This window comes from Corvus moneduloides, chromosome 1 (assembly GCF_009650955.1).
Source record: "Corvus moneduloides isolate bCorMon1 chromosome 1, bCorMon1.pri, whole genome shotgun sequence".
NCBI lineage: Eukaryota > Metazoa > Chordata > Aves > Passeriformes > Corvidae > Corvus > Corvus moneduloides.
The window spans coordinates 99,145,593-99,170,824 of NC_045476.1; positions in this window are offsets into that span (position 1 = coordinate 99,145,593).

A 25,232-nucleotide genomic window follows, 5' to 3' on the forward strand; every position below is an offset into this window, starting at 1 on the left:
CACTCACATTCTGTTTGTGGCTCTCAGAATGTCTTACAAACATTAATGAATTTAATTCCCTTTGAGCAAAATAGTTTTATTGTGTTTCCTATATAGCTGTTGAAACCGCAGCAGCACACATGAGATAGATTCTAGTGCTTGAGAATTAAAAAGTTTCATTTAATGCACAACTTATGAAACAAAGACACTTGAAAGTTGCTTTCTGGAGGAAATTATTCTTGGCAGCAGTGCCAAAATTACAACCGTCCCTCATTTTTGTGCAACCTGTGATTGGCAATTTTCTTATAACAGAAGACTAAAATCAGACACACTGAGATATTTAAAATTTTGTCAAATGACTAAATATATTTCTAAGGCAGTTTGGAGGAAAGTTTGCAGCTTAATATATGACATAGTCCTTTCCATCACAGTACACTATACATAGTATGGTGAGTGTGTATCATAAAACTAGTTGGGAAAAAGGTATCACCATTACTCTTGAAATGCTTACCCCTTAAACACAGTGTTTGTTGTGAATTACAATAAAAATAAAATTTATTATTGGAATGTTTTAAAAAATATTGTACCTGTACTTATGGAAAGTATTTAATTTCATATGTCAAAAACCCCCTTATAGCTGTCTGCTATGAGGTAATCATGTATTCTATATATTATATAATGTGCATGTTGACAAATATATATGCAGATGCAGAGAGGTTCAGAGGAAAAAGACAGTAACATTGGAGATCATGTTAAAATTTTTAGAAGATTGTGGTTTATTATTTTGACCCATGAGAAATGTTTCTAATAAATTTTTACAAGCATATAACTCACTGTGGGAAGAACAATTCCAAGACTATTTCATAACCTTGTTCCTTGACATATCACTAGTGCTTTGTATTTGGAAAAAGAAAATTAATCACAATAATATTGACTAGGCTGGAATGCTTTATTTATTGAATGAAAACATCAGATTGTTCTGTCACTTACTAGTGCAATACTTTAGCACATTTGATAATTAAAAGGATCGTTCTCTAATTTATGAAAGCAGGTGACTAGGCTTTCTCATATGTATTCCATATATATATAAATGCACATCTATATGTACACCCATATACCTGCATGAACACAGAAATCACAACGACTTTGCAATATGTTTTAATTATTGGGAAAGAGTACACAACATCACTTTCATTATCTACTCTGCCTGTCAGGACATTCCCATCATTAGGAACAAATTAGCTGCTCTCTCTCCTTAAAAAAGCATTACAGGACTTCCTTCTAAAGGTTCCTTGTGGTCCAGAAAGAAATCTGGGGGCCTCCAGAAATCACTGCAAACTTTTTGGAGCCATCCATCTCAGCAGTAAATTAGCTGATACACCAGCTTCTGCCAAAATAAGTGTTGAGCCTGTCTGTAGATAGCATATCCAGTTCCTATTTCTAAGAAGAAATTAGACCTAGAAATTATTTCTGGAAAATTTTGCTCAGCATCTCTGCTGCCTCACCTCACTCTGCCCAAAATACCTCACTCAGGTTTTTTAAGGTGGGGTTTCTCCCCTGTGAGAGGCAGACAGTTCACAGGGGGCTGCTCTTTCTCTGGATGTGAGAGTTCTTGCCTTCCAGTTTATGGGAGACGAATAGGTCACACTGGCTGAAAACTCACAACAAAGAACACTGGGTGTCTGAAGCATGCAAGGAGTTACAATAGAGGACATTTCTCCCTCTCAAGTTAGCAGTCGGTTGCAGCCACAGGGCTTTTCTCAGCAGATGAGCTTACCTGCCTTAGCACTGCTTTTGGATCTTGGTGCCAGAAAGACATAGAAAAGTATCTACTAATTATCTGATAAATGTGTTTGTTCATGTCTGAAGTGCAGCTTATCTAATTTCCAGTGCCCTTCCTATTTTTCTCTAAGGGGTAGGTTTAGCTGAGAATTCTCCCAAAGAGCTTGCTTTTCATGTGAGTAATTATGTGCTTTGCTTGCTTCGAAGGGATATTCACTCATCTGCCAATGGGAGCAAAGGAAAAAAATAATCTCAAGGAGATTCAGATCTAAAATAATACAGAAGCAAAGAATCTTGGATTTGTGGCTTTAGACCTCATTAAAATTAACATAAAGCTATCAGTGAGGCTTGCTAGAAAGTACTAGAAGATCAGTGTTACTGGAAATGCTGTCTTAAGGGCATAAACTTGTAAGGCCAGGTCACTAATCAGTTTCATACTCGGGAGCCAGGAGATTGGAAAGTTAATAAAAACAATCAAATGAACAAGAGAAAAATAGGAGTTATTAAGAGTGTAAACTCTTGCAAACTCTTGCAAACTTTGTAAGTCTCTTTGCAACCACTTATACTTCTGAAACTCCCACTACTTTCTGAGTACTAGCAACTTCAAGGCCCAGATGTCCCTTTCTTTATGTTTTGAAAATCTTCAGGAGCTACTAGCAACCTGCAAAAGCCAGAAAATGATTTAGCTTCTTGCTACATACACTGGGCTTAGAAAAACAGGAGAAGGATTCAATCCATTTCATAGGATATATAAGCATTAACTTGCCTGGAATATGGTTCAGTTTATTTAATAGAGTAGAAAGCATTAATCTGGATAATAACGATATCTTGTAATATATATTACATACAATTTAAAATAATGTTTGCATTTCTCATTAGAACAATCGTGGCTGAAGGAGAATGTTAATACAGTTAGACAGTTATATAGGTTCATTTGAACATAACCTTCCATCTTGAATATTATTCTGATCCAGGTAGATACGACCCTTTCTGTCAGTACATATCATACAGCCTCATCTCAGCAAAACACAGCATCATTTCCCTGAATAAAAAAATAGCAAGACTTGTAACATTCACAGAAGACAAGCAATTATAGGAGATCAATGCATCGTTATTTTATTTATCAGGTCACTGTAAGTTTTCTCACACATCCAGAGAGAAAAATGGATGAAATATAAGTGAAACAAAAGTATGGCAGTGTCCAACACATCTTAATAGAAAAGAAGTAAATCTCTCTTTCTCTGCAGACTAGACTCGTAAACTTTCAGGTATCCTAATCTGACTATAAGTTTACCCTTCTTACACCTTATCATCCTCCTTATGATTTTTTTCTCCTGAATACATTGTGACTGACATTGTTGTCTGTAATGCCCACCAAAGTGGGAAAATCAATTAAATAATTATCCATTGTTACAAGCATTGCAAAGAGCTGCTACTCCTATAGGAATATACTTTCAGCAAGACAGTGCAATTTGATGTGGCACTCTTGTTTGGAAGACGTGCAAATTAACCATGCAAGTACAGTATTCCTGGCTGAGTGGAAATATCTACATCTATATTATTTTGATACCTTATCTGTATCACAGCAGATTTCTCAGAGCAGCTTTCCAAGCAAACACTGTCTTGTAAGAGGGGAGCCCAATACTGAAACACAGAGAGGTTCCATCTAACAGGGATCAGACCTTCAGTGATAATTGTTGTAACTTCTCAGGGTCTTCAAGCTTTTGAAGAAAAAAAAAAAGGTGGAGACAAAGATACCCTAAGTAAAATAGACTACTGGACTGTTACTGCTAATAATTTTGTCCCAATTGCACACTCCTTTCCAAAACAAGATAGGGAGAAAGCCAGATAATTTATGGTTGAAGCACTATGGCGAAAAGTAAAAGGAATGCTGCAACCATTCCTTTGATGCTTCCACAAACTACAGGGAAGTATGAGGATTCAATGGCAAGATGGTGGAGAGAGATGTTCAAAGTTCACTGATACTGTTATGAAACAAGCAAACTCCTGCAAAGTACTTTTTGCTTTACTGCGAATCTGAAAAAAAAAAACCCTAAACAAAAGACTGCCAAGTAGCCTGAAGGAAAATGATGCAAAGATCCCTTCCCTCTTCTCTTCTAACCTACTCCACTTCCTGCCTCCTTTCTCACTCTACTGCTTTCCCTTCATCTAATCATTCCTGAAAAACAAAACAAAATAAAATAAGGCTTTTATATATTGAGGAGCTGGAATGACCCTCAAATACTACCACCAAGTGGATGCCCTATCCTTCTTGCCATTATCTGTCTTATCTTCTGTACTAAGGTCATGCCTTCTTTAAGTAGGGAATTACATTCATTCCACAGTGTCTAAAACAGCCTCAGGTTTTCCTGGTTCCTCTTACTATATCAAACAACAAATAACAAATAGAAAAGACACCAAACTGTATGATAAATAAAATTTTGAAGCAACACACTTTACTTCTTTCAGCTGAAATGTTTGTCTTCACCCAGTATAGTTTGGGAGGGACAATGAAGAAAAGGTGAAATATCTGGTATGATTCCCCCTCACTCCTAAGTGCAGTTATTTACTGTGTACTTACACTATTTAAGTGAACTGAAGCAAGACAAGCAGCATCTGGTCAAGAACTTTTACCCTCTACCAAGATCATCTAAATAAGAACATTTTTTATTAAGAAAAAAATGTGATTCAAGAAATAGATAAATCCACAAACTAATTTTACCCCAAATCCTGTAATAATTGACATCCTGATTTCCTCTCAAATTTTCAGCACTTTAAGTGAAAGAATTACCCAAAAGGCAAGTTTTCTTATACATATAAAGTATCTGCAGATTCTTGTTGATGTTATTTTGTGAGTTGTGAAGCAGTATAGAATTTGAGTCAGTGATGCCTAAGACTTGGTTCAAAAGGTCTGACATTTTTGATTTATTTACCAAGACCTGTTTTTATTTACAGTAGAAGATTTTTTTGTTTATAAATTCAATGTGCCGCTAGTTTTGTGACTTCGCTGATTCTCTGTCTCAGACATTCATTAACCATTTAACAGCTAAAGTAAACACTGATTGCCGTGACATTTTGAGTGGGATTCTTTTGTTGGTTTAGATTTAGGAGTCTATATTTAGTGAATGACCATCTAAGCTTCTGTCAGTGGAGACAGATGTCTCAAATAGTTGTCTAAACACAGGCATCTAGAGCTGTTTGGGCTATCTGAGATGTTTGTAAGGCAGATATGACACAGGTCCTATGGGGAAGTTTAGTCTCTCTGGGATGGCAGCAAAAAGCAGGTTGGGATACATTAGCTTGTCTGCAATGACAAGACAGGCCTTTTTTTGGCTAATGAATTAAACCTCAAATCAGTTCCCTGAAGAACCCTTCAGTAGATATCTACTTTTGGTCAACTGACTTGACTCCATTCGTTACATCAAGGACTTTCTTGTCCTCAGTCAACCCTTGGTAGTGGTGAACCCTCCAAATTAAAGAGAATTTACAGCAAGTTTACATCACTGGTCCACTACAAAACGCTTAAATTTTGTGACTGAGACCCAGTGGGTAAAAATGCAAGATTCCAGCAGGGATTGTTCATAACAATTCTGTCACTTTCAGAAATTGCTGAAATTTTGAGATCAAAGCAAGATGTCACATGATATTCAATTATTAGATTATTAGAAGATGGGGAGCAATTCTTATAGCAATGCTATGTAGCTAGGAAAAGGATGAAATTTTTCCTGCTTCTTTCTGAGAAACTGGAGCATAAATTGATTTGTGTATTGAGACTGATGTCCAGTCACTTCACTTGAAGCTTATGTGACATTCTGACTGATTCTTATCATTCAGATTATCAAATTGCCACAACCCACAGTCATGAATGAAAAAAAATGATACTTTGGCTGACCAGCAATGGCCACCTAAATTGCAGGTATTTAAAAAACAATAATTTAAAAACCCTTGTGCAGATAAGTATCCAAAGTTTACTGAATTCTAATAACATTTGGGTGTCTAAATACCTGAAACTACTTTAAAAATCCGTGTATAAAAGTGTATAACTCCCCTACAGTTGCACTGACTGCTGAAGAGAGATATAAGTGTATATTGCACTATCCAGCACCAACACCAGAACCAGACTAGACACAGCATCCTAAAGGTTGTTTGTAATTGATTTCCTGAGTTTCTCAGGCAGGCTTTGAGCCTGCAATGCTCAAGGCAACTGAAGTTATGTTACCTAGATTAATTGACTGAGTTGATGGCACAGTTAGTCTAACATGTGTATAGTACACTCTTAAATTTCAGTAACAAGTTTCAACTCATAAACCTTAACATTTTTAAATCAATAAGTACCAGAGATGCAAATACAGTCAGTTAAATTATTTCACCATAGCAATACAAAAAACCATAACTTAGAGTGTCCATGCTTTAAAAAGTAGTATGAAGCCAGGGGCTTTTCCTGTGATGGTAATTTACAATGTCATATGAATCTGTCGGCTTCTCTAGATTAAATTTATATCTGTGAGTTTTAACTTCAGAATTCTCTAATTTAACATAGATTTAGACTTGACAACACCTAGCATGCTTTTTATATAGCCTCAAAAATATGTTATAAGCTGTTTTGAATATTAAAGGTACCTAAGTTTCTCATCATTGAATTCAATAAAAACTTTGTTATCCAAATAAAATAAATCAGAATTAGATTCTCAGTGAATACTTAATGGATGGCACTAATAGGGGTAGTTGTGAACAAACACTACTTAGGAAAACAGTTTTCAAGTCAGTTAAATGAGTATTCAGTTAAATCATAGTTTCAAATTTCCGAATTACATTCATTACTTTCATTCAGCCCATAGAAGATACAGTTCCCATTAGACCTTCCAGTTTGACCACCAAAGTATTAAAGAGCTCAAAAAAGCAGCCATAGTTCATTCTGGTATGGGATTTGGATATGTTTGCCTTTTTAAAGTAATTTTGATTCTATTATTTTATTATTTCTTGTTATATCCTATCTTAAAATCATTGCTTTAGCCACTGTAAACATGAGCATATAACAACTTTATTATAAATTCTGTTCTGATTAACAATCATCAAGCCTGTATTTCATTGAAACAATCTGCATTTGTGAAAAACACTTTAAAGGCCAAGCAATCCTGAGCTGCAGTTATTCTAATAGCCTGTCTTAATGCAGTTACTTTGTTGTTTTCAATGCAAGGAAGAAAATTAGGTTATCACTTCATAAATTTCATATCTATTTTTATAGCAGAATTTGAAGTTGGATCCCAATCCATTGTAATATACATGGATTGATTTCCAAATACTATGATAAACTGACCAAGAATATGCATGTGCTGCAATACAAGTTTAGCTCCTTTGACTGGACCTAAAAGCTTAATCCTGTACACAATGCTGGACTGTACATGCAATACTTCCATGATCTTTTCCCTTTTTGCTGCCTTCAAAGTAAATCTTCCTTACCACTGCAAAAAGACACTTCCATATTCACACACAGAAAAACACAGACACACACAGTTACCCCTTCTCTTTTCTCTATACTTTCTCCTTCCTGGAACCCCTCTTCCCATCTCTATAACTAGTGCTCCCTTCTAAGGAAAAGTTCAAAGACTGAGAGGTTTAGTACTGTTTGGTTAAGCATGAAATCTTGTTGCTTATCCCAATTACACAAAACTTCTAAGTCTTTTGAACTTTTTTTTTAGAAGGGAGCACACAAAATTTTATGCTTATTCAGAACACCTGGATTTTCAAACCTGAGCTGGAATTTTATGAGGACAGTCTCTCTCTTACGGTTTAGTAGAGATACTAGATTGAATACAGAAATAAGAAGAGAAAAAAAACTTTTCCAACCGTCCTCCTGTCTCATCTTCTCTTTCTGTAAGATGAAACAGATTAAATTACTTATCCATCACAAGAAAGTTGTCAGGGTTTTTAATTCACAACCTATTGCATATGCATTACTTTTCAGAATGAACATGATATGTTGTTACTTCTTAATGTATTTCAGCACCAGAAGTTCCAGACTGAACAGTGCAGAAAAAGAGGAAAATAGTGTAAGGAGGTTTTTTTTCCTGTTTATGTTAACAGTAGGAAAACTGTATCTAAATTTTTCAGCATTTAGGTTTGCATATATTTCATATATTCCATATTTCTTATGATTTAAGTTCTGGCATCACAAAATGACATTCAAATTTCCCTTTATCACTTTGCAGGTTGAACAAAATCCTTGAGATTATGATTTTGCCTTTTAGTCTTGAACCTGATCTCCTGCTCCTTAGCAATAACATCTATAGACTAGCTGAGCACTTCAGCTTAAGCTTTCTTTTCTATTGTTACTACTGTTGGCAAAAGCATGATTTTGAGGATGACATTAAAGAATATTATTGCAAGGCAAGTTCAAACAGAGTATTGCCCCACAAGGGAGTGACAGAGACAGGAAGGTGTCTGCCCTTCTGATGGTTCCTGTAACAGACTTCTTTGCTGGGTTTCTTCCCATGTCCCTGGTTATGACACTCTCACAAAAATTTACATTTCATACCAGTGGTTCTTAGAGAGTGCAGCAGACCCACAGTAAAATAATGAAAGTGGCATTATTTAACATTAAATGTCATAACACTTGACAGGTTTATGTAAATGAGGAGCTTACTAGGCAAAAGAAAAACAAAAAAGAGAATTGTTCTTTTTCTTTAAAGAGAATTCAGGACTAAAACAACTACTTATCCAGGCTGGAATCCACAAACACAGTGCCTGTGACACACTTCGACACAAATTAGCTTCTCTTAGTCTCTCTGCTTTTTTGGTCAAGAAAGGGTAATTCTCCTATTTTGATATGAATTGCATAATTCTCAGAAAAACCTTCTCTACTTTACCCTTCCTTTGGCTGTTAGGAAGACAGAAGGAAGAGAAAGGGGAAGGAAGGGGAGGGAGGGAGAGTGATGAGGGCTGGGCTTAGTGGCAGCACAGAAGAGGACCAGCAGTTTGGGTCCCCACCTTCCCTCCCTCTCTGTCAGAAACACAGCAGAGGGGCTTTCAGACCTAAATGGAGAAAGTCAGTGTGTTCCTCCCCTGTTGTCACAGCAAACAGAGCAGGTCCTCCTGATGTGGCATTCAGCTTTCTCATCTCCTTGCCTTGTCAGAAGGTTGCCATCGTTTAGAAAGGTACACTGCATTTTGAAAGGATGAGGGTATGAAACACAGTTCAATCCTTTACAAAAGAGAGACGGAGAAGGGGGAGGGGAAGGGGAAAAGGAAAGTGTCAGGTGCTACAGAGTGACTGGACGAGGACAATGTGCACAAATAAAAATAGCGAATTGATTGAACTCCTGTTCCTCTGAAGCAGGGGCAGAAAGAAATGATACATGACAAATACTGCCAGAGCAAAGCAGGAAGAGAAAAATGTAGTTTATGACATTGTGTGAAGGCAAAGGATTATGTGTCACCAGCAAGGGGAAGGTCACCCCCCCCAAAAAAAGCACTAGTTCTGCAATTTAACACTGACATGGAAAGCTTCATCTTTACTATTAGCACCAATTTAGGTACATACATTTACAGTAACAGCAACAAAGGCTGCTTACATATTGTACTACCAAGGCCTGACAAGGTGGGCTTTTCCCTTTTTAGCTTTTCTTAAACTTCATGCCAGCAAATCCCCTCAAATAATCAAGTTGCCCACATCTTTTCCCTGCATAAAAAATGTCCTTAGATGTAGATTTGCAGCTTCTCTCCTATTCTATTCCAAGACAGGTTTCACCTTTAACATTTATTATTTTTGTTTTGTTGTTTTTACTGTTTTTTAGCCATTTTGTTGTTGTCGTTTAATGCATCTAATTCAAAAAACAAAGAAAAAACAATTTTTCTTAACATTTTGTCTTTTTTGCTCCTCCTGGATGACAGTGAACACCATTATAATTCCTAAAAACAGGACTGTAAAGCCCTGGCACTACTGAAACCAGTCAATTTGTTAATTGCTGAGAGGAACTTTACTTAATGTGACAATGGCTGCCCTCAATCAAGAGTTTCAAAAGATTTTTTGTTCCTAAATGGCTGTTATGGAAAGGATATTACCTGACTCAGAAATTACAGCAGGATGTTGGCAAGCTCTAAGTTCTCTGGGCAGGACTTCAGCAGTCCAGCTAGATTCTTTTCTACACTGTCAGCATCTACTTGGCCACAACCCAATCCCGTTTATCCTGGAACAGCCATGACCAGTCTGGACAAAAGGGAAGAAAGTAGTGAGCTAACAACTCTAAGTTCATGTTGCTCCATAAATTGCTCTAGTCTGTCCTGAACATGATTTGAATCAATTATGTGAAGCATGTGGACAGAAAGCCCACAGTACTGGGCAAGTGTGCAACACCCCACAGATCTAAGAATTAAAGGAGAAAGCCCTAGTATAGGCATTCAAAATATAGTCACAGCTATTTAACTGCTGAAGTTGAAATAACTAGTAAGTTTAAAAGATGCTATGAGATGGCTGTATTAAATAAGAAAACTGTAACTGTTATCAAATAAATGGTTTACAATAAAAAATATGTGATATTATGACCTAAAAAAGTTAGTGGGAGAATATGAATGCAACCCATCATACATAGGTATCTAAATCTGAAAGCAGATCTCATAACACTCATTGGAGAATTACAGGTATTCCATGCCTTTTACCCATTTTATGTAACTCATGAGAGCAGACAGAGAAAGTTACTACTGATTATAATGGAAGTACAGACTCTTAATACACATAATCAAACTTAATTAAGAAGTACCAAGAATTACTAAGAAGTAATGCATATAAACAGGTGCATAATTTTGGCCTTCCCTGATCTCTAAGTTAGTCACCACACTTCTTTATCATCTCCAGAATGTGTATTTTCATCAAGTTTTAACAAGGCTAGCTGGCTTTCAAAATAGAAGTTTTAATAAAAAAGATTATTCAAATAATAACAATTGTGCATAATCCGGATTAGTAATTTTTTTATCCAGGTTAAGTATGCCCCACACTTGGTTCTGGCACTTTTGGATTAAGAGGTTTACACACCAACTGAGTTTGCTTGGTTCAGTTGCTCTTATTTTCTGACATGTTTTCACTCTTGTCCATGATTCAAAGGCCAATAATATCCAAACAGGCACTACAGTGATAGACCATTCTCTATTCACTACTGTAGAAATATTTAGACAAAAATTTTTGTGTTAAGCTTCTTACATTAAAACTCTGAGCTACTGGAGAAATTTAATCTTACACTTTGGATCATTTTATATCACATTTTTCATTATTACTCATGTGTCATCTGTTACCTCTCCCTACCAAAACCATTACATTGTGCTTTAAACAAAATCAGTTCCTTCAAGATGAGAATGACAGCCAGTCAGTGCATAAGCATTTCATGATAAGTCAAGAAAACTTTGTCAAAGACACCCAGACTCCATTTTTTTACAAAATGAGGTTTATAATGAGGTTGTAATCTTCAAGCAGAGCTGTGCAGGATCTCAGTCTATGAGGCTTTATCCTAAAACTCATACTGAGAATTTCAAAACAAATTTGAAAAGTCTGCAGAATTAAAGGTCTGTAAACTGACATGCAATGGATATGCTTAGCCTACATCAAATATATGTCAGCAATAAGGACTGCACTCAAGAAAGAAATTTTGCTGGACGTTGCAGGTTGTCATCTTTAAGGCTGCAGTTCTGATGCAGACAGCTCATCTATTATGCTCCACAAGTCTTCAGTTTGTGGATATCTTAGTACAGAACTATCCAATTAATTGCTTGAAGCTGTAGTAATGTTATGCATGACAAGCAGGAAAATTGCTCTGATTAGGCAAAAGTGCAGAGTCAGACCTCAGAACAATGCGGTTGTATTTCCTTGTGAGTACAGGACAGAAAAACTACGACAGCTCTTTTTTTTTGAGTGGATGTGAAATAAGTACTTGATGCTTTCATTAAAAATCAAGTAAATAGCATTTTTATATCATTGCTGTCACAGAGGGCCACCAGACCCCTTTTACTGAAGGAGAAACATCTGTCTTTGAATGGCATGCTTAGAACAACATTTCCTCTTTCCATTGGAACATCAACAGAAATTCTCTCTACTGGGAGTACATGAAGCGAAGCAAACATACCTCAGCTAGAATCACTGCAAATATATTGCCATTTCTTTCTCTCCTACTCCTGAGAATATTTAATCTTTTCCTAGGAATCCCTCCAAATATGTTTGTAGCAGAGACACAGCACTCTGACCACCCCAGGAGAGCACAAATTTCGGTCCATCTGCAAAAAGGGCATTAAAACTGAAACAAGTGAATAATTACATATGATAGAAAGAGAAATAAAGATAAATCAGCAAAGTGTTCTACCTTAAGACAAAAAAAAACCAGAGGAAGATCAGATATTCCATAAGCCAAAAATAACAGGGACAAATAAGATATCATGTGTTTTAGTTTCACAAGTAACAGGCTCTAGCAGCAAGGCAGAGGTCAACCTGGAACCAAAAAGAAGTTAAAATAAGAAATTAGTAACCAGAATAGAAGAGAAATATCATTACTAACTGATTCATCTCAGAAATCATTAGGAAAAAATAACACGCAACTAATTAAATGCAGCTCCCTACATTTTGGAAATCCTTTTAGGTAAAGGACATTGACCTCCGGCCGTGAAATTAGCAGGGAAATTGCCTAAATAAGCTGAAAAGTCTTTGTTAAAGCAGTAACATTCAGGACTATTGTAATCATTTTTCACAGTCTGAGTAAAGCAATCATTTATTTATATTATATTAAATTGTATTTCATAGTTTCATAGGAATACACCACAGTTTGAACAGGAATATACCACGTGTGTCAGTGTATGCATGCACGCTAAAATGTACAGTTGCGCTCTTATGTCTTTGTGGAACACAGACCTGTATGATAAACAATATATATATGTAAAACACTATACACATAAATGGTATATAAACAAGAAATACGAAGAACATGAGAAGTAACATGACCTAACCTTGAAGTTATATATGTCCTTAGCAGGAGGTTACACCAGACAGTTTCCAAAGTTCCCTTCCAACCTTAACTGTTCCCTGGTTTTAAGGCGGGGTTTTTTAATATAAACTACAAGCAAATATCTTGCCTTGTGAAGTACCTTGTGGTTCCCCAGTAGAGATCAGTTTTGAGAAGCAGTAGCTGAGGCAAGTTGGTGTGACAGTGTCCCACATGATCTTACAGTTGTGGAGCTGATGGCAGCAATGATTTTCCAAATACCCAGACGCCAAAGCTTGAATCCAAACAGCCTTCTGTCTTCTGCCCTACTACAGATTTCTTAGATAAAATGTTTTACATAACTATTTTTTGCAATCACTGTAGAACAAAACAGTCTGAAAGGATTAAAAAAAAAGAGTTAAATTGCAGACATGAGGTGAAGCTCTTGAGAAATATTATACAAATGAGACATACCTAAAAATTCATATGCAGAGTATTGGGGTTACAAAACAGTTTACAGACATGAGCAAGAAGAAAGCATTTTTTTCTGGAAAATTCTGAAAAAAGCAGGAGAAGTCAGAGCATAGATAGAAATGATAACAGCCATAGCACTTAGAGAGAATTACAAAAATTAAAGATAATAAATGGAAAGAACTGGAAACAGATCTCAAAAAAAACCACCCTTCAGTGTATTTAAGTTTGAGTTTCAAATAATTGTTCAGTTACCAGTTTATTGTAAAGTGCTGAGAATTATGGAGACTATACACTAGGGTTTTCAAAGAAGTGGTAACAAGAACTAAATAGCACATTGCTTCTCCTCTGTGCCATAAACAGCCACACAACTCCATTCATGCTGACAGAAACTAAGTGAAGTGCTGGGTTTGCATTAAATATTTGGTCTGTAACTATATGTGAACCCTGTATTGATCACTTTCCCCTTTCCCTGTGATAAGCAACACTCCAGGTGGACACAGAAGAGCTGTCAGAAGTGGCATGCAGAGAACAGGCACGTCTCTTGCTAGAGGCCTCTGTTAGGACCAAAAGCAGCTCAGAAACACTGAAGAGAGCCGACAGCAGGTAATCCTGACCCTCTGCTGAAGTCACATTAACTCCTTTTGGGTTTTCAAGACAGAGGATGAGATAGCACCAAGACAGCTAGCCTGGGGACAAGCTTCAGGTTATTAAGACAGCTACGGGGTTAGCCAGGAGGGATACAAACTTCGGTGAATTTTCCTGAGGGGAAGGGGGAAAATGGGAGTTAAGACCAACCAAGCAGCATGCCTGGTAGCAAGAGTTATACGATGGCAGCCTTCAGCTAGCCAGAGGCGTCCATGAAAACTGCACAGAATCAGTTCTGAAATCCAACAGTAATGTCCATTTGTTGTAGAAATTAATTCCCCAAAGAAGAGAGCAAAGGAAAAAAAATCAAACATAGCAAATTTTTCTGACATTACAAAATGAAGTGCAAGTCTATAACCTTCTCAATATACTATCTCTGTTAAAGTAAGGACTTCATTTCTGATGACAGCCAAATCCCCAAATATTAGTACCATGAAGCATTATTAGATATTGAACCACTGAAGAAATACTGTAGCAGAATAAATAGCAATGCTATTCTATTTCTTTGAACTAGGTTTTTGAAACAAAGTGTGAGTCTTTCTGTAAACTACACAGGTGTGATAGAGAAGCAGTATGACTGAATTATGGAATAAAATGTTTCTCTATCAAATACATTAAACCAATTAATGCAGATGAACAGGTACTGCTCACTTGCTTCCCAGTAGCATTGGCTTGCAAATTATTTGCAAGAGGATGTTAAATTCTCTCTTTGGTATAGATCCAGCAAAACCACTGCCAGATTACACCTCCTGGGAAATCTGGGACTTGGCATGGGATTTGGCACAAGACTTTACAAATGTCAGCTTTCCTGTAAAAACATCAGGTCTGTTGTCATGAAAACATCAGTTATAAGTAATTTCTTTTCTTAATATTACTAGCCAATACAAATAGAGAGGGGATGAGATGTCAGTCATGTGCAGCCGTGCACTCAGAATTGGATTTTTGTAACAGAATTGCCCAGAATAGAAATATGAATTTTGGATTTTGAAATGGATGTCCATATCTTGGATCAGTGCATGTTGTATTTAAACGTATCTCTGCCCTGTACTTCAGAATGCCCGTCATTATGAACTAACTGACAATTAGCAAACAGCATGAGCTAGGTATTCATGTGTAATCCAGAATTGCTGGGGTACCACCCCATTTCTTTTTCTTTACAGAAATTTGTATCAAAGTTATGATTTTTTTTTTAAATTAATGTTTCTCAATAATATAAATCACTAGAGAAAAGTTAGGATTTTATCAAGATAGTCATGGCAATAAATTCAGCAGTCTGTGATGTTATTTTACCAGTCTGGCATGCAATGAGTTGCACTCTAGTTTTACTGAATCACTGCAGCTAAGCTCCTGGCACTACCAAAAATTTCAATGGTTAATTAGTAACTCATTTTAATACAGTTCCTAATCTGTGGGAAAGCAGGAAATACCTGCTCCAGGAAAACACAAGTCACCTTTTGGAAGATGGCTATTAAGTCTGAGGAGCCAGAACAAACTTTTGGGCTGAATGGACTTCTTACTCCATGCAGCACTCCAATAGATCTTGCTCACTTCTGTATCTATCAACCTGCCAGGACATAAACATTCAGCCCTCTGAGTCACACATTTTATTTGCACTGGGATCTCCTCTTGACAGTGACAGCAATTACACCTGCACCTTAAGAAAAAACACTGCTGAAGATCACAGAATTAGAATTTTCCAAATCATCATATTTTCTAAAATTCCCTTTTTTGAAACAAAATTTAATTGACTGTACATTTTTATGTCTAGACTTTGAGTAGAGCAGTTATCCAGGAAGAAGGGCACAGAACAAATCTCAGAAGTAAAAGCTTCAGTATGGGACCAGTGTCAAAGTAGGTCAATTTTTAGGACTAACAGCCTTGACAGTGTCCCTTTAATATGTTGATCTGTTTCTGTAAAGCACATTAAGAAAAGTTTAGCGTGAAAGAGGCTACAAATGTGTTTGATATGATATGGCAATAAGTGTACATTTTGAGCATACTAAAGCTGCCAAAGTACATTTTAAACTGCTTTTCTTTACTAGCTAAGGGTCCAGTTCATTGAAAAATAAAATCCAGACTTCTGTACACTAGAAGCTGCAGAAAATCTGGTTTTCTGTAACATCTGTAACCCACTGTATATATTTTCAAGGTGGAATCTACATCTTTCTTTGAGAGATTATGGATATTATTTGTCTCTTTGAACCCCGGAGAAACCTCAAGTTGAAATTGGGAAGTTGTCCATACAGAGCTAGGCAAAATCAATTACCTTGAGAATTTAAAACTTGTGAGTATTTTGTTTTCGAGAACACTTCTGAATCACCTCATTTGTTGATTTATGTCACTTCTGATTCACTTCTTAAGTCCCTTATACACACACACAAATCTATTTGATGAAAACTTGATGCTGTAAGACATATACATCACATTTACAAGTATTGATAAGGAAAACACACTTAATACAGAAGAGTGAGAACTTCTATCCAAAGGGAACTCACTAGTTATTCTTGTTTTCTGTTTTGATTGACACAGATGTTAAATCAGTGGTTAATGCATACAGAAAATATCTTGTACAGATAGTTCAGGAAGTTGTTCTCTGTAAAAAAGGGTAAAGTTTAAAAGTCTCAGATTTTATAATGAACCCTTCCTAAACAAACTCAACGAGGAAAATCCCTTCATGTTTGGCTTCATAAGAGAAGCAATTACTGATGTTTTACATTTACATTATTCTGACTTCTTCATTGTTCCCCCTGCTGCCCACTATGAAAATAAGCTGAAAGCATTTTCAGTAGTTTCACTTTTTTGCTTTACTTGTAAATGTTACCCTGTAGTTTTCACCACTTTTGTATCACTTGCAGTAAAGGATACAGTCATCACAAGCTCTGTTTCAACATCTTTTATTACACTGCCTTATGCATCTGAAAAAGCAGACAGGTTTTCAAGCACACAAGCCCTTCTTCAGGCCTGCAAAGGGAAACGGCCAAACTTTAACAAGTACACAAGTTATACACACATGCAAGCCTGTAACGTGAACACAAATAAACAAATGAATTTGAATAGCATTGTGCTCTAACTATCTTCTAGGAAGATATCTGGAGTTGCTTCCAAAATATTTTTAGAAGTGTAAACACTTAAGGAAAGGCATTAAAACATGTGGCAAAGTAATCTACTTTTAGAAGAGGCTTAAAAAACTAAAATTCCATCACTAAGCAACTACTAAGGCTAAATAAAATGAAGACTGACATTCTACAAAATATCAAAGAATGAAAAGACATAAAATATACATTAATACAAAAATATATTTTCAAGGAATGTACACACAACTGTTAATTAATGGCAAATGAGGATCAAATAATTTTCTTGTGCAGAGCCACATCTACCAAAGTGTAAAACATGACTCATTGTCCAACATCAATATAAAAACAGTCAGATCAACAGCAGGCACTTGTTATCTTCAAGCAAATGAGCTCCCAAGACTTCAACCATAATTTCCTTATACCAGCTTTGATTTATGGCAACGTAGTGTTCCCTTTGAAATGGGGGGGGAGATATTCCACAGTTTCATAGTTTTAGGATAGAGTTTAATCTCTTTGCATTCATTCTAGAACAACTGGGTAGAAAGCAGACAACAATATTTTAGCTGTCAACAACTAATGTTTAAGTTAATTTTTTTCCTCCTAAAATTATAACAATTAGAAACATATCCCTGCACTGTTTTTCTTTCCCTGAAACACGCCTCCTACATTTGGCACAACTCTTACATTGCTGTCCTGATGGAATCTGAAAAAAATATCACACTTTGAAGAAAATAATTTTTTTAAAAATATGGTTCTTATGCTAGCTTCCAAACCAATCTACCCACTGAACAACCCTCTGAAATTCTTCTTATCTGCAGAAACAATGGTGGCTGGGCTAGTTGTCACAAATTCTCATTTTACAATACTACTCCTTTTTAAGATTCTTTTCTCTTGGAGAAGTAAATTTTACGTAGCCTTTTTTCCTTTATATACTTTTCTTGGTTTTCCACATTTATTTGTTTTAGATGGCACACACTCTATTTCATTGCTCCTTTCTCCACATACAATGTATATAAAGAAACTTTTGGTTTAGAATGATCAACTGGGAATATAAATTATTAAAGAGAGTTATTTCTCTAGAATTTCTTCAGCAACATCTTAATTAGCAACAAAGGCAAAGAATGGGTAAGTCAAGATTTTGTGGCACTGGACATCTGAAAACAGCAGCCTGATCACCTGATATTTTTTTTTGTATTAGACACCAGAGCACAAAAATATTATCAGAACAAAATTCTTCACTAATCTGATTCAATCCAGATAAGCCAAAAAACATGTGCTTCATCCTTGAAACAAAAATCCTTCTGCACTGAAACAAAAGTCTTTCTGCACTGAATAGATAAGGTATGATATGATAAGATGCATTTATAAGCAACAAGTGTTTAAGTTTTGGGGTCTTTTTGCTAAATGTTGCCTAGATGTATCTTACAAAACAAAACAAAACAAAAAAAACCAAAAAACAAAAAAAAACAACAGCAACAAAATAAAAAGCTCTGAATCAAAATTATGAAGTAGTGCTCTCAGCCACTGCTGGCACATAAGAGTCAGGCCTGAAGCTGAGAGTGCAGAGAAAGAAATTACAAAGCTACAGCAACAGTCTGCTGCATACACCTCTTCCCTACAGCTTTGCTAAAGTGCAGCCAAGCCAAAATAATCCATCAGCGCTGCTCACCCAGAGAGCCTAGCTGTGCACATGGCTGTGTCCAAAGACTGGCAAACTGCAGTCACAACAGACTCAGAGGAGTGGGAGAGACTGTTTGAATGGATGCTACATCCTAACAAAGACTGCTAAAGCTGAAACACAGCGACTGTTCCTGTGATGCTGACAAGCAGCCTTCGAGTCAGCTGGGAGGAGGAAGCCATAGCCAAGTGCTGTTTAACTCGCAATGCCAAGGAGGTAGCTGAAGTACCTCTGCTTTCCTTTTCTTTGGTAGCTTAACTTCCACTTACTGGTGGAAGTAGAGTTTTGTGCAGACGTTCGTAAAAGAGTTACAGAGATGCAAATTGTGGAGGTACTCAGGGAGCCCTCTCAGTTCAGTATCAGGGCAGCCTTGCTCTAGGGACCACACATCTCATCCCCTTATGCAGGAAATTCCATCTTCACAGTTTGAAGATTTAGTGCAAAACCAGCAAGTCTTGTTGGCTAAACCCTCTGTGCTGAAATCATGGGAATTGGTGCAAAACCAGCTTTGTACATTTGGCAGCCAGGAGCCACAAGTGAAAATCCCTAAGTGCATCTAGCCAAATATTGCCAATTAAGTGACAATCACCAAAACTTTAAAAGAACCTTTTTCTTCTGTTTCTGTGAACCATCTTTTAATTATTAACTTCACCATTCATTTAGTATGAAGGTAACCCATTCAGATAACTTACAGTAAATAGGGAATAGCAGATTGGAGCAGACTGGAGAGACTATGTACGCTATGTACACATTTGCTATCTGCTACCCCAATCCCATACAAGAGATGGGAAATAAATGTGTTTCTTGTATAATATTGCATGTTTCTCCCCTAAAAGTGTGTCACTGAGCCTGGACAAACAAGAAAAACAATCCGTTCTTAAGGGCACTGCATTGCAGAGTTTCAAGCGCAGAAAAAACAGCATCATGTGAAAAGCAAGTTCCTAAAAGGTAGTGCTATCTCAGAACACAGTATTTAATATTTGAGCACACAGAAGTGCAAATAGCAGAAAGGAGCAGAGTGGTCATGTAACAGCCTTCAATGAAATAAAAACAATAAATCACAGTGAATGACAGCAGCAGCAAAGGAGTGGAATATTCAAGACTAAGAATGAAAGAAATCCTCCACTGAAAGAGATCTTTCCCAAATTTATGTGAAGACAAAGTATTTAGGTTTAGACAAGATAAGAGATCAAAAGGCTGAAATTATGTTTGTTTAACTGGGTTTATGAAAGGGTGTATTAAGAGGTGAGCTGCACAAACAAATTAAGTTTATGTAGTTTTGACATATCCAACAAAGGGTAGTGAAAACCACAACTACCACCGGGAAACAGCAGCGGGTAACCAGCTCCAGCGAGGGAGTGGTTTGGGAGATGAGAAAGATGATACAGATCACTTGACAAAAAGGGATTGGGAAGAGCAAAGCCTTGAAGTGTTGTACCTTCTGATAATTCAGATTTCAGCCTTGTCATGGTATACTATAATCAAAATGCAGGTAACAACATGAGAGAAACAGAAAGAAAGCCTGAGGTTATTTTCACTTAAGACAGGGGAGTTGCCATGTAAATTGCTGAGAACTATTTGACCTCCAGAACTTACCTGGCCTCCTTTCACTCCGGGAGTGAACAAGACAAATCAGGCTCCCACCAGATGTCTGGAAGTACCTGCTGGAGTCAAGGCTGCAAATACTTGGTAATTTCTTGTTTTCACAACACTATTACTACTTGAACCCCTCTCCACCCCACCCTGGCATTTTGCACTGACCCACTCTGCAGGTGATGCTCTACTTATCCGAAAAATATTTTTTTCCTAGGACAAAATCCCTTCAGCCTATCTCTTCAGTTACTGGACAAGAGTGTTGCTGAAGAGATCCCAGTGCGTGCTAAATTCTACACTTAACTCCAACTACTTCATGCACTATGGGTTTAAGAATACCACTGTATTGCCCAGTAATAGTACAAAACATATAGTTAAACATTTACATACATTTCCAAGTGCAGATTGATTCAGCTGGAAATTCCTAATATTTTTAGTGATCTCAGATGAAATTATTCTAGCTATTAAGTGATCTTTTTGTATGGTTTTACAGCAAACTGTTTCAATTTATTTTTACACACGTATTTAGGTGCACATAATCATATGTTCATTTAGCTGCTCTGAGGTCCAAAATGCTAATTTTGAGTTTCATTCTTTAATTGTGCTTTTTAAAAACTTATAACTGCTTAACTTCCAGACAAAACAAAATTAAGAATTATTTTAATGCATAATATAATATATACCATTCAGTTTAAATATTATAATTTGATTAACAGAAGGAGAACTAAATTTATTGAAAAATATGTAAAAAAATAATGCTGCCATTTATATAGCTGATTTAGTACAAAACATTCTGAAATAATTTCATAGCTTTAAGTGCATGCACTTCAATTTCCTTCCATTTTGTATATTCTGCAGCTATAATCAAGGCATATCAAAGTTAGCACTGAACAAAAAAATAAATTTGTCCTTACAACATTTTTATAGACTAACAATAATTTAAGTACTGCAATTAGCTAAGTTTATGGTCTTGCTTTAATTTATTCTTTTAATTGTAATCAGCACAATCTCAGTCTGAAGTCTAAGACCTAAACTAAGACTTTGTAAAAGCTGCAGGTGGTAAGGACAGAAAAGAAAAGGATAAAATGAAGATTTTCATTATTCTTTTCACTAAAATCTAATTTTTTAAATGGTTTGGGGTTTTATCTGGTCCATATCTCTTCTCCAGATGAAAATTCTTCTATTTCAAAGATACTTTTTCAATTTGTGTTGTAGCAAAACAAAAGCAGTTGAGTTTTCTCCTTTCTGGTGTTTTTGGTATTTTCATTTCAAGGAAGTGATTCAAGTGGTCTAACTTTTCACCTCTGTCTAAATCAATATTCTCCAACCTCAAAAATTCAATATATTCTCAGTCTGAATTTCGCTTATAAGAGGCACAAAAGGCCCAGCTTGGTCTGACAAAAATTAGAAGCACAAAGCACAAATTAAAACAAACAAACAAACAAAAGCATGGCTACAAAGTTATCCCATAATATGTATGAGGCATAGCACCTGTAACCTACTAATATTCATGATATTTTGAGTACTTTAACAGTTTACCATCTGTTTTGCTTTTTTTGGCTGTTGAACCTGACAACATATAATTGGCCAGAATTATGTCTGGACCAATTTTATGATGCCTTTAAATTTTTCATTCATCTTTTTTTTTCTACATTTGGTATGTAATAAAAATGTCAGCAGTCTTTCCCACAGTTCAACATAACAGTGCTTCAGGATTGCTACAGAAAACACTTTTATATGCTGGGATCATGGAGATGTCTGCAACACTACTGTCTGTGTTATCACACAGCTATTAATTATTAAAAATGCCCTGGAAACTGTAACCCTACTTTGAGCTTCTGGATATTTTATTAATACTTTCAGTGGAAATTAGACAATTATCTTTATTACTTTAATATCAGAATTTGCAACTGATATTTTCCAATAAAAGTACATCCTTTAGCTTTGGAGAAAGGAGGCTAGAGGCAGGGTGAAGGGAGATATAATGATATGTATTTACTGCTTTCATTCCATGAGACAAGACAGCAAATTTTTGATAGGAAAAGACACACTTCATATGAAAATGAAAAAGACAGAAAGAAGTAAAACCTGAGAATCAGAAAAACTGTTTCCTTCTGCTTCAAACATGATACAGGAGTTATCTATCAGCAGTATGAAATATCTGATGTCTTAAGATCTCCATTTTATATTTATATTTATATTTATGTCATGAGATTTCAACTTTCCCCTTGGAAATTATTTACACTTTTTAAAATGAAATACAAGTAAAAATCGTTTTGTTTCACAATAGCCGCTGGGGGTTATAATTAAGCCTGGAATTGCAGTAGCAGATGGAAACAGGTATGGAAGAACTATTAATTGTCAGTGATATAGTTTCACTGCTCAGGAGAACTGCAAAAAATCACACTAAAAGTTCTAGAGGAGAGGTGCAGGATTTGTTTTCTCCTCTGGTATTTGTTGGACTCTTAAACAATTATTTTGATTATTTTTTCTTTCTCCGATCTCCTATAATTATTTGCTATATGAGTAAGATCACTAAATAGTAAATGATTTTTTCATCAGCCATATGGTCACCTCAGAGATTTAGGAATCTAGTTTAGGCCCCATGTGTGCCAGTAAGAGTTTACTGGCAATGTCAAGAACTCCACTCTATACAGAAGTGGACACATAGCAGAGGAAATCTAAATCTGAGGTGACGCGGTGCCACAGACAGTTTGTGCATGGATCCCATCTGAGATGCTCAAATTCTGCCCTGGGTCATATATATATATAAGGTCTGCCATATTATGGAAAAACAGCAATTCACAACTTGGTTGATGTAAGGAAAGGAGGGAACTTCTAATTCATATTAAAATTTACACCAATGTGAAATGGTCAGCAGAAAAAAAAATTGCCTTTCACATAGCTATGCTTCCATGTCTTGGTAGAAAGAAGTTAATTATATAACACTACCTGTGGAAAGGAGAATTGACTTTAATAGTCGCTGAGGTGGCAAATTTGAAATCAGAGCTCGCCAGCTTGCAGCATCTTGGGACTAATCACAAAAACTTTCTTCTAAAATCAGGACACAGCTACGACAAACTGTACTACAGCTGAGTTTGCAGTCAAAAGGTTGGGTGATTACCTGAAATCACTAAGCTAGAAATTATATCTGAAAGGCTGGATTTCTGTCTGAATCTGACATTGAAGGAAGTGGTTAGGAATGATCTCTTGAAAAAAACTCATCAGCACCTTTTCTCTACCCGATCGGGTTTGCAAAGAAGGATGTAGATTTTATACAAACCTGTTCATTTTGAAAAATTCTCCACTTGTTTTTGCTCTCTATTAGAAGCTAGAGGATAAACAGTTTTTAGACTGCTCATGATTGCTCTCACTGATTCTGGGCTAGACTGAAAATGTGAAGTAAAACATAAGAAGTAAGGTTTTGCTCTTCTGGAGTCAATAAGAAAATAGACTTTAGTTTATTCCAAGTATTTCATAAATTTGCAAAAAGATGTGTCTAAAAAAACCCCCAACAAACAAAGATAAAACTTAAAATGTCACCATTTCTCCATTTTATTTCACTGACACAGTGAGAAATGTGTACCCTTTTTTTGTTCTTTCAAATTTTAGAAATTCAAGAAAGAAGTGGTATAAAAACAACTTTCTCATTTTAGATAGCATTTATAAGTTGAAATGAAAGACCCATTACACACACTGAATGACATCCCACAATGAAATGTACCAGGCAAGATAGTAATGGCAAAATTAAAACTGGGTGGAATTTACAGTGGTACATTTTAGAGCACTAAATATAAGAAAGAGACCTTTCCTAAATTTTTTGCACATGCTCTCAATTTTCATGAAATGTTTATCAAACGGGTGACCAAATTTGGGGAGTGGAGTCACTATATTCATGTCATTAGTACAGTCACTAGTAGTACAGCAATAGCAATAGTATAGTCACTACTAGCAGTACAGAACAATTAAAGTTTATTTCAGTAGGATTATCATGGTCACCTGCAAAGTTAAGCCATAAGGTTTTCAATTTTAGATGTGGCTGACCACAGATTGACTTTTACATGAACTACTTGTCATCACATATCACACTTAAGGAAAAAAAAAGAAATGAAGCCAGAAGTAGGTTTCTATCTCCTTTTCAAAACTTTAAAAACAAAAAAATATTCATGCTATGTGCATGCTGACAGCTGAAACATCAACAGTCAAGAAATAGTAAACAAAGGAAAAGCAGAATATCTTCACTTAAGTTTGGACCTGCTCTAGAGCTGCAGTAATTTAAATGCACTGTCAAAATTGGTAGGGAGACCCTACTTCAAAAAGCAGGCAAACAAAGAGAAATTCTAAAATGACAAGGCCATAGGTGAACCTCAAGGTGCTTTTTACATGAAGGTTCAGAAATGCTGCACTGACGTGCGTTGATCTGGGAGACAACTTTATTGCTTACATAGATGAACCATCACCCTGGTGAAAGGCTCAAAATTGCATGTGCTAATTCAGTTAGTTGGGCACTGAGTTTCAGACAAAACAGTGTCAAGTTGGGAAGGGCAACCTGCAACACTTTTTCCATTCATGAAGAAGCACACCTGAAAAGGGTAAAGTCCTTTGTGTAGTTTGGAATTTATAATAAAGATCAGACTTTCTGCCATCATAACAACCCTAGATGAAGTATTTTAACAATGCAACTTACAACCATCTGTTTCTTGCTCCTTCCTAACCATTTTATGATTGCATCTCCCATGCCCTGCATGTGAATCTCCAACCTAAGCCAACAAATTACTGTGAATCCATGATCACATGTGATTCCATGTCTCACATACTCTGTTCAGGACTTTCCTGTTACAGAGGAGTACTATCTGTGTATGCTGAAAATAGGTATGTGCAAGTGAACTTGTCTGACTTAAATTCCATCTGAATGTTTGGCATCTAGTCAGAGACAGTGTTCTACACTCTCTCACCTGACAGTAGGAGATTTACCCCAGGTATCTTTGATCTTTCCTGAAACAAATCACCCTCTATCTTCTTGATTACAGAGGGAGCTTAATGAACATAAAG